The sequence below is a fragment of the Gossypium hirsutum genome, chromosome D03, assembly GCF_007990345.1.
Source record: "Gossypium hirsutum isolate 1008001.06 chromosome D03, Gossypium_hirsutum_v2.1, whole genome shotgun sequence".
NCBI classification, from domain to species: Eukaryota; Viridiplantae; Streptophyta; class Magnoliopsida; order Malvales; family Malvaceae; genus Gossypium; species Gossypium hirsutum.
Window position 1 is genome coordinate 12,857,299 of NC_053439.1, and position 11,790 is coordinate 12,869,088.

At 27.5% G+C, this 11,790-nt stretch overlaps 1 non-coding gene across 1 annotated transcript; it reads left to right on the forward strand.

The window, feature by feature from the left end:
- The first annotated feature begins 3,217 nt into the window (after positions 1-3,217).
- On the forward strand, positions 3,218-3,299 carry TRNAS-CGA (transfer RNA serine (anticodon CGA)). The gene has a single exon. It is a non-coding gene; the product is annotated as a tRNA-Ser (tRNA).
- The last annotated feature ends 8,491 nt before the right edge of the window (positions 3,300-11,790 follow it).

Consider the following 11,790-nt stretch of genomic DNA (forward strand, 5'->3'; position numbering starts at 1 on the left):
TATGAAAGTACAGGTACCAAATAATATACAAATTAACAGTTTAGGTATCACATTATACATTTTTAAAGTACAAGTACATTATCCAAATATTTTATTAGGGTAGGGTGTGAAGAAGGCCTAACCTGTTTCACTGATTAGTCTCACCTTTTGGTGCCCATTATTTTGAAGTTTAAGTAAAACAACCACCATTCTTTATTATTACAAACTTTTAATGTCACATGCGTTGCATGTGAGTTTACGTGTATTTTTTAACTATTATAAGTTTAATTACATTAATTAATATAAAATAATATTTTTTATTTGAAATATTGAATATAATTAAAATGTATTAACTTATCAACTCAAACATTATAATAGAAATTTTCCAAATCATAATTAAAGCATTTTTAACATAAATTATAGTTTTACTTTATGCAATTAATGCAAAATAACATTATTCAAACTATTGTTGATTAACATAATTAACTCTAATATATTAACTAAGTGATAATTAAGGTACTTAAAATTCTATTTAAAGAATAACTCTAATTTATATAAATAAAATTAGCACAACTTTTACATAAAAAATTTTAACTAATAATTGTAATTTAAATTATAATTAGGACAACTTTTTTTTTTGTTTACATTTTATACTTAGAGTTTTATTTAAGTAATAACTCAATTTTAAAATTAATACAATATTTTTTAACTAATAAATATAAATTAAATTATAATATTTTTAAATGTATAATAATTATCACAACTTCTATTTAATTATAATTATGACAACTTCTATTTTACTTCAAAATGTGAATTTGGTAATATGATAGAAAATAAAAAGTATTCTCGTTAACTCAAGAGTTTTTCGAAAATCGTGATTTATTATTATTATTATTATTATTATGCTTAAGGTGTAAAAAAAACCTTAAAAAGCAATTAAGTCCCTGCTTTTTTTTTTGCACTAAATTGGGTACTTGAACTTTCAAAATGCATCAAAAAGGCTCTCAAACTTAAAAAAAAAAAATTAAGCCTCTACTTTGTTTTTACACTCAATTGGATACTTGAACTATAAAATGCATCAAAAAGACTCTTTGACCATTAACTTTAATAGTTGACCGTCAAAGTTAACTGTCCCTAATTTTTCAGTTAAAGCCACCCCGTATCACAACCATGGCATGACATGTGGCAAAAAAATAAAAATCAATAAATGTTATAAAAATTATTAAATTTTAATTAAAAAATATAAAAATATTAAAAATTAGAATTTTTTTTGTAAAAATTGTAAAATTTTTTATAAAATATTGTAAAATTTAATAAAAATCATAAAAAAAATTATAAAATGCATTAAAAAGGTCCTTTAACCATTAAATTTAATCATTGATCAATAAAGTTAATGACCCCCAGTTTTTTTCAATTAAAGCCATAATATTCCGCAATATAGTGTGATATGTGGCGAGAAATGATAAAAAAAAATACAAGTCAATAAAAGTTATAGAAATATTATAAAATGCTTCTTTTAGTACGATAATTTTTATAATTTTTTTTACAAATTTTATATTTCTTTGCATTTTTAATAATTTTATTATTACTTTATAAATTTTATAATTTTTCCATATTTCTAAATATTTTATATATTTTATTTTATGATTTTTAGAAAAAATTACAATTTTTTATAATTTTTTTTACAATTTTTATAATTTTTTTTCTAGTTTTTAATAAATTCTAAATCTATTTTTATATTTTTTATTAAAATTTAATCATTTTATAACTTTTATTGATTTTTATTTTTTATCATTTTTACCACATGTCACGCTGTGGTTATGACACGTGGTGACTTTAATTGAAAAAAATTTAGGGGTGATTTAAGTACCCAATTGAGGGGGAAAAAAGCAGGGAATTAATTGCTTTTTGAAAAAGTTTGAAGGCCTTTTGATGCATTTCAAAAGTCCAAGTACCCAATTGGATGCAAAAAAAAGTGGGGGATTAAGTGCTTTTTTTTTTGAAAAAGTTTTAGGACCTTTTTGATGTATTGTGAAAATTCAAGTACCCAAGTGAATGCAAAAAGAAGGGGGTTTAATTACTTATTTTGAAAAAGTTTAAGGCTTTTTACACCCTTAAACCTTATTATTATTAGGATAAACTACCAAAATAGTCACTTTTATTTGCCTCAAGTTACATTTTAGTCACTTATGTTTGAAATGCTACGTTTTAGTCACTTACATTATCATGTTGTAACATTTTAGTCATTGAGCCGTTAATTACCATTAATGGTGTAACTGTAAGCTGACGTGGCACGTTAAATCATCATTTCAAACAAAAATTTTAGGTTAAATTCTATAATTGGTCCCTAAATTTTTTTTTCATTTTGAGCAACTTAACTTTTTCCTTTTATGTTCTTTTAACTTTCTTTTTTTCATTCTCTTCTGCTTCTCCCTCTATTTTCCTCCATTCTTCATTTCTCTTAACGTAGTTTTTCTATGTTTTCCTGGCCTAACTCGAAAAAAATTAAATTGTTCAAAAAAAATAAAAGTATAGGGACTAGTTTTGACAAATGACAAACATAGAAAAACTACGTTCAAAGAAATGGAGAAGGGAGGAAAACAGAGGAAGAAGCAGAAGAGAATGAAAAAAAAAGAAAAGTTAAAAGAACATAAAAGAAAAAAATTTAAATTGCTTAAAACGAAAAAATATAGGGACCTATTGTATAAATTAACCTAAATTTTTTATTTGAAATGATGATTTAACATGTCACGTTAGCTTATTGTTATACAGTTAACTGCAATTAATGGCTCAGTGACTAAAATGTTACAACACGATAACGTAAGTAACTAAAATATAACATTTCAAACAAATGTGACTAATATATAACTTGAAATAAACAAAAGTGATTATTTTAATAATTTACCATTATTATTATCATCTAATGAATATAACCTTTCTTTTACTTAGTAGACAAACTACGAAGGGCTGGGATAGCATCACCGAAAATTATATCTCTTTCGTTTACATGAGATCTAGATAACGCACGTGAAGACTTTAGTAGAATTTCTCAACTTAAACATTATTACTGTATAAAAACATATTTATTTTATCAAATATGGAGATTTCTAAAATAAACAGCTAAGTAATAGCATGCTTGTAATTTTGGCACAATGGCAACGGTCTTTCTTTCCTTTTTTTCTTTTTCTTAGGAGCGGGGAAATAATCTTTTATTTATTATAAATCAAATAATCTAAGCGTGGATATGTCCGAGTGGTTAAGGAGACAGACTCGAAATCTGTTAGGCTCTGCCTGCGCAGGTTCGAATCCTGCTGTGGACGATTCATTTTTTTATTATATACCGGAAGAAGTAAACCACAGCCACATGGGTTAAATTAAACATAAAATTAAATCGTCTTAAAAGGTGTAATTAAATTAAATTATACTAGAGAGATTCTATTGTATGCGTAAATCATAAATTTTGAATAAAAATTGTATTTAAAAATAATATGTAATAAACAATGAAATCAATTCAAATAAAGATTTTATTAATAATATAAATACACAAATTTGATGAGAGAAAATATTTTATATTAAAAGTTAATTTTTTTAAGTTTATTCAAAAATTATTATTGTAGTGGTAAATAATCTATTTATAAATCCATTAAACACAGGTTCAATTTTTAGACATGTTAATTTTAGTTCCTTTTAGTTAAAAACTATATAAAAGTATGAAAAGACAAAAATGTCATTAAAATAATAATAGTAGTCATTTAATAAAAGGATATATTAGTCATTTCCTAACTGAGTTGGTACTCGATTAACTCATGACACCAACTCAGTTAAGGGTTTTATTAATAATATAAAAGTTTAAATATACAAATGATGGAAGTAATAAAATGCGCATAATAAAATTAAAATATATCAAAATATCAAAAATAAAGTTTTAGCTGTGTAGTAAATTAAAAATTTTATTAATGCAATTGATTGACAATTGATTGATTCGAGTTCAAATTCCACTATATACATATTTTTATTGGTTTTAAAAAATGAAAAATAAAATCGAATAATATAACTTATTTTAATTACGAAAGGGTATGTCCATAATTTCTCTAATTGGGTCACTACCTCTAATCGAATTGGTGACCCAATTAAAAGTGACACTAACTCAATCAAAAGCTTAAAAATTAATATAGATAAATCTTTTCCTATTCATGGCATGTTGATTAGGTTACTTAACTTAAAATATAGAACAAAACTACATTATTCTTAATCTAATTAACTGATTATAAATTTTTTTATAAGAATTAACTTTAAATTTTACTAGATTATGTTACAATTAAGATGCACGTAAAAGAAAATTTTAATATTTTGTAACAATTTTATTTAATAATTGAATTATAGGTAGAGGGGTAAAATCAATACTTACCAATAATCATGAGCTAAATCCTTAAACATTTAATTTTTAGTTGTATTATTTAAACATTTCATATAAAAATAGTTATAGATAAAACATCATTATATTAATATTTATTACTTCATTAAATTATTTTTGAGTAAATTTTTTGATCGAGTTGGTTTCAAGTTGACTTGTAACACCAACTTAGTCATTATATATAGTATAGATAATTAAAACAAATATAATTATCCAATAAATATATAGATATCAAACAAAATGAAACTAAGGTCAATTTATGCTATTAGCCTCTATACTATGCATAAGGTGTGGATTTAGCCCCTATACGTTTTAAATTTTGAAATTTCAATCCTAACCCAAATGATATCAATTAAATCCATTTGATTAAATTATGTTATTAGTGTGGTACTCTGCATAAAGTTGTAGATTAAGTCTATATTTTTCAATTGGTCATTCTTAGTCCTTATACTTTTTGAATTTTCAAATTTTTGTCTTGACATAAATGAAAGCTATTAAATTCGTTAACTAGCTCTTTTTTTTTTTATAAATAACAAGCTGACATAGGTTACACATGTGATAATACATTTGCCACATATGATTTTGAAAATAGTAAAACTTAATGAATTCAATGATGTTTGTTTGGTCATTATTGAAATTTAAAAAATTCTAAAAGTTTAGGAACTAAAAACAACCAACTTAAAATATAGTGACTAAATCCATAAATTACACATATTATGTGGACTAATCACAAAATTTAACCTAAAAGTAAAGTTTAGGAATTTTGAGAACGGTCTTTGCCTAGGTGCTCATGGGACAGGCAGCCTACTTGGTCCGGTCATATTAGCCCATTTTGGCCTAGGCTTGAGCTTAGAGTTTTTAACATCAAGACGATTTTGTTCAGTCTAATTTACTATGTAAAAATAATAATAAAACTATTATTTTTAGAAGGGATAATGTTATGTTTGGTATTTGTACTTATATAAAATGTTCAATGTGGTACTTGTACTTTTTGAAACTTATATTTTCATAAAATATCCAATGTACCTAAACTACTAATTTGTATATTATTTGGTATTTGTACTTTCATAAAATTTCTAATGTGGTACTTATACTTTGAAAATGTTCAATGTGGTACCTGAACTATCAATCTGTATATCACTATGGTACTTGGAGTTAACACCCATAGTAAATGCTAAACCATCCAATAAAAATTCTACATGTGGATTTTTTCCAAATCACCAATTTCACATGGATAATATAATATTATGTGAAAAGATAAATAAACATAAAAAATAAAATGGTAGTCAAAATCAAGTTATTCAACCTCTCATTCAAGTTTAATAAGTCAAGTAAAAAACATAAATTTTGAGAATTTTTTACTTGTATAACGTATGTTGTTTAGTTTTAGTTATTTTTTAATTTATTTTTTCATATAATTCATATAATTTTATATTATCCATGTGGAATTGGTGATTTAGAAAAAATCCATCTGTCAAATTTTCATTGAGTGGTTTAGCATTTACTAAGGGTGTTAACTTTAGGTACCATAATAATACACAAATTGATAGTTTAGGCACCCCATTGAACATTTTCAAAGTATAAGTACCACATTAGACATTTTATGAAAGTACATGTACCAAATAATACATAAATTGATAGTTCAAGTATCACATTAGACATTTTTTAAATACAAATACCACATCAAGCATTTTATGAAAGTACAAGTACCAAATAAAACACAAATAAATAGTTCAAGTATCACATTAGATATTTCAATATTTTATAAAAGTATAGATACCAAATATGACATTATCTGTTATTTTTTAATTGAATTTAAACATTTTTAGTTATTTTTATTAAAAATCGAGTTTAGGGTAAGTTTATTGTGATTTAAGGATTTAATTTTGAATTTCATATCTTCCATTTATGAAATTGAGAATTTAAATGTTTTACTTTAATCAAATAGAATTTAATTTTTAAATTAATAATTTAGTCTGCATGATCAAACCTTTTCGTTAAAATGCTAACATGAAAATCATTTACATAATGTTTTTTTTGAAAAAAGATTTATGTGATAAAAACAATTAATTAGAAAATAAATAAAAATAAAAATTTTATATTTGATAAAACAAGTTTATTGAACAATTTGAATTAAACTTTAAATAGAAAAAAACAAAAACTATTCAAACAGCTGGTGATGGAGCCGACCATCCTAACAGTCGGTTTCAAAAACTATTAAATATGAGCCAGAAACTCATTTGGAGGTTCTGAATTTGGGTGGATATGCCGACACCTTGAATTGCTGTTATGATTATAGAGAAGAATGTGACATGGAAATAAGAGGAAAAGGTGTTGGGAGTTTTTTAACGTATCCCAAGCCCTTTGAAGAAACATTTTCAGATATATATGTTGTATATAGTATTGTTTTACAATCAACTTATTAGAGTCCAAAATAGGAGAATGGGCACCAGCACACAAGAATCCATCTCAATTTAGTTCAAACGGGAAGATTTTCCACCCTTGCGCGTGATACTAGGCTCAACTACGGTTTTTCTAAGTTTCTCTGATTTTTTAACATTATTAACCAGCAGAATTACATTTTCTGTTCCAACGTTATTTTCGGCATGAATACCATATGTAACTGCACTTCAAAATCACTCCATCTGTGAATTATTCATCTTCTCTATCAATATTTTCTATCTTCTCAAAATTTTTTTGCCAATTTTAGCAGAGTATATAATTGGTTTATTCTTCTTTATTCTCAGTTTTTCTTTAAAATACTTGTTGAATCCTACGGGATACACAAATTTGTTTGCTTTTTTTCGTTTTTTTTTTAATTTTTTACTATTTTAGTCAAACAAACTTCCTGAATTTTCTCAGGTTTCTAACGTTATTAACCAGTAGAATCATATTATTTGTTCCAACGTTATTATTTTCTCAACGTTATATTTTTCCTATTTTTGGCATGCATTGTACCTGTAAATACTATGCATGACTGTACTTCAGAATCACACAACTTGTAAATTATTCATCTTCACTCTCAAAGCTTTCTACCTTCTCAAATCTTTCTCCCTCAATTCCAGTTGAGTATTTTATTGCTTTGTTCTTCCTTGTTTCTTGTTTTCCTTCAGTTAATAAATCTGCTTGTTGAATCCTTGAGGATAAGCGGATTTGTTTTTTTTTTCTGTATTATTTTTTTTCCTATTTTAGTCAAACAAGGTTCCTTAATTTTCTTAGATTTTCTAACGTTATTAACTAGCAGAATCAAATTTTCTATTCCAACGTTATTGTTTCTTATTGTTATACTTTTCCTATTTTTGGCATGGACGGTATATATAAAAACCATGCATGATTGCATTTCAGAATTACTCAACCTATGAATTGTTCATCTTCTCTCCCAACGCTTTTTGCCTTCTCAAAGATTTCTTCCCCAATTTTGGCTGAGTATTTAATTAGTTTGTTCTTCCTTTTCCATGTTTTCCTTAAATTAACAAAAATACTTGTTGAATACTAGGGATATGTGAATCCGTTTGTTTTTTCTATTTTATTTCTATTTTACCCTTTTTTTTATTTTTATTGTTTTATTCAAACAAGATTCTTTAATTTTCTTAGACTTTCTAATGTTATTGACCAACAAAATTAGAGTTTCTGTTACTATGTCATTATTTTCTTAACATTATGTTAGGCTCAATAATCACCAAGATGGGTCAATTGGTGTTATAAAAACTTTTAAAAAATATGACAAAAAATAGAGATTCTCCACAACTAAGGAATTCCAAAATTCACTAGATTTGAACCTTTCAAGGATGAGGTTTAACCTGAACAAAACACTATATTTTCAATAGGTAAGATAGAGTCATTTCCTTAAAGTTTTCTACTCAAAACCTTAAGCAAACTCTTACAAAGACAGGAATAAGAATAATGATTAAAGACACTTCTCAAAGGAAGATATTACAACAATTAAGCTCACTCAATGACAATACAACACTTGGAAGAATGAAAGAGATAGATGCTTAAGTGTGTGTATAAAGAACAAAGAGAATATTAACGAAAATATTAGATTTTTGTACAATTGACTCTACAAATTTCTTTCTTGTCTTCAATATGGAGATATTGACTTGTATTTATGCCTTATAAAAACCTTGGGGACTTTTGGAGGATGTTGGAAGTAAATTAGAGTAGTGGTAGTCTTAAATTCGAACATTAATTGTAGACTGCAAACCACTTGTATCGATACAAGTGGACTTGTGCCAGTAGAAGTCTTAAAAATGTGACTGTTGGAGCCTGATGTATTGATAGAAAAACACTTGTATTGGTAGAAGTCTGAAGGTTTCAAGGGTTCAGGCTTATACTGATAGTTGTATCAGTGGAAGGTGTAGGGGAACCCGAAAAAGCTCATTGGCTTACTTGTATCATTAGAACTCCTCCCAAATATCGATACAACTGTAAATGTGTCGGTAGAAGGCCCCCTAGTATTGGTGCAAGTCTAGAGGAATGGTTGGGGTGCTCTATGACTTACTTCTATCGATACAAGTATGCACTTGTATCGGTAGAAATATTCTAATAAAGTAAAAATTAACTTGAAACAATGTTTTTTAAAGGAATTTTGCCATTTTAGTCATTTGATGAGTTTTTATACTCATGCACTTGAAAATAATTTTACAAGGTTAAATCAATTTATTTCAAAATTTGACTAAGTGAGAATTTAATGTTTGACTTTGTTATATCAAAACATTTGAAAACCTAAGGCTAACAATCTCCCCTTTTTTATATAACAAAATCATTGAAAACATTTGATATCTCCCCTTATTCAAATGTTATTTTCAAGTTAAGCCCCATTTAAAAAAATTGAATTGATTTTCAACTTTTAATAATGAAACCACGTTTCAAAGTTAGTTGAAAAATCAATTTTTAAATTTCAAATCGTGTGGCTTGTATAAAAGTACAATCATTTACAAACTTTTCTTTTCTTCTCCCTTTTTGTAATATAAAAGAGAAGCATGCATTTTAAAAACTAAGGGAGGATTAAAAAAGTAGATAAAACATAAGAAAAGGATATAAAGTAAAATAAAACAAAGCAAAAAAAAACACATGCAAATTAGAAATAAATGAAGTAGAAACAAAAGACAATTAATAAAGCTCAAGGCATCCAAATCATAATTAAGTAGCAAACGTATAGCAACGAAATTAAAAAAATCCAAAGTATCATGCATCAAACATAATTAGAGAAAAGTATTAAATATCTCAAACAAACAACCATGATAATATCAATCTAACAGAACAAGTTAGGCAATCGAAGGCGGAGGAAATCGAGAGGAAAGATCCATGATGTAATCCTCCAAGAGATTGCACTGATCACTAACATGGACTATTAATGCATCAAAGTGAGCATCAACATGCAATGACAACCTATGAATAGCATTGAAAAGTGCAAGGGTGCACAAAAATGGAGGAGGTGCCAAAAAGGGTATATCCGCAACTGGAGGCTGAGGAGTATCTTTTTGTTGCGCGCCTTCCTCTTGTTGACTGGTGGTTTCTTTTTGACACACTCGAAATACCTAACTACACCTTTGCTTTTGATCCAACCACAACTATGGGCAACCGATACATTAAGAAAGGAAGTAATGGCTAGATTGAGGTTAAAACTAACTTTTAACTTGAGGGACTAGAAGAAATGAGAAAGGAATGTGCCATACTTAAGAGTTTTTTTGCTAGACACCGAAGGACAAACAACCTTGACGGTTTTAAAGAAGATTATATTAGCGAGGTTAAGGTAATTATTGGTATGTAAACAAAAACACATCCTATAGTTCAAATTTCTAAACCCAAAATGTTTATTGAAGGGAACACTATCCAAGTGAAAATAAGATGGAGGCTCCTATCATGCAAGTCTAGATCACCAACATAGTAATGAGGGGTGATAAGGTCAGAAGGGAATAGACTGTTGTTGTTTCCATCACCCTCATTCGAAATGGAAAGATGTTTCACGAGGATAGAGGGAGAAACCTTAACTTCTTCTACCTAACATATGAGGAGACAAAAATGATGGTTCGACCATCATCACCATAATTGAATTTGGCATTGGAGTAAAAAGTGTGAACCTAGTTTTCGTAACAAACACCCCTAATTTTGAGACAAAGTAACCAACCCCAATCACGAAATTGGTCAAGATACTTAAAATCTAGTTGGTCTGAGATAAATTTAAGGTCTAAGGGATAAGATATTTGAATATTGCGAGTAATGAAGTAGGTATTAAACTTGTCAATGGCATTATTAATTTTGAAGAAACTGGTTAAGGAAGGGGACAAATTTGTACTAGAGGATTCACCCCTAGCACACTTCTTAACAGACGCTTAGTAGGTATGGGGACGCATGATTAGCTCAAGGGGTGACTAAGGAAAGGGAATGGATAGAGATTAGGTACTTACAAAAAGAGATCATATACAAGAAGTTTGTATCCCTAATAGAAGTAGTTTTGATAAGGGACAGTGGACCAAGTTCATATTCAAGTGTTCGATTAAAGAAAGATTCATATCTAACTTGGAAAAAGTAACAAAAAATAGAAATAATGGAAATAAAGAGAAAAACAAAGCATAATCAAGAAAAATAAATATTAGGGTGAGATGGAAAAAATATTGAAAGCATGAAAACAAAATAAGATGGATGATGGAAAGGTTGTCCCCATTGAAGAATAAAAACAACCAATGGTGATGAAAACTCGATTTCATTTTAAACCCTTTGAAGTATGATCTTCAACAACCTCCAAAAATGGCTCTAAGCAACCCCCTAAGGTTGAACCCTAGTAAATTGGAGGGTGAAGATGTTAGATCTGATGCCCTAAATGTTTTCAATCAGATTTGTTAGAAAGATTGTTCATGAATTACATTAATATATTTTGTATATTGTCTTTAATTTTTTTTGCATGCAAAGCAAAATGGAAGAAACTATTAGCTCACTAGTTGTCTAATGTTTAACTAATAATAAGTGCTATTACGTGGTCGGATCGTAACACGAAAAGACAACTTATATTAGTAGACGAACCTAAACATGTCCTTGGTCAAATAAAAAATGAGCAAATCGATTAAAAGACTAATATGTCGTTTATCAAGTCAATTAGGGAGATGCTTTGTCTTGGACATCGGAGCAAATGACTCTAGAAGATAGGGACATAAATGTGATTGATTGGACTGAAAGTGCATCAAATAGGATCCAAGTAGAATAGATTCTAAATCCGTCTATGGATTTAATCACTTTTGATGTTCATAGTGTGACATACCTTAATCCTGAGTGGATGGTGGACTATGTATGTGTGACTCATATACTTTGATGTAAGTAAAAGCCTAAGTTTGAATAGATAAGGAACTGAAAGCTGGTGCATTAGGTATACGACTTCTACAGTATATAACATCATTCAC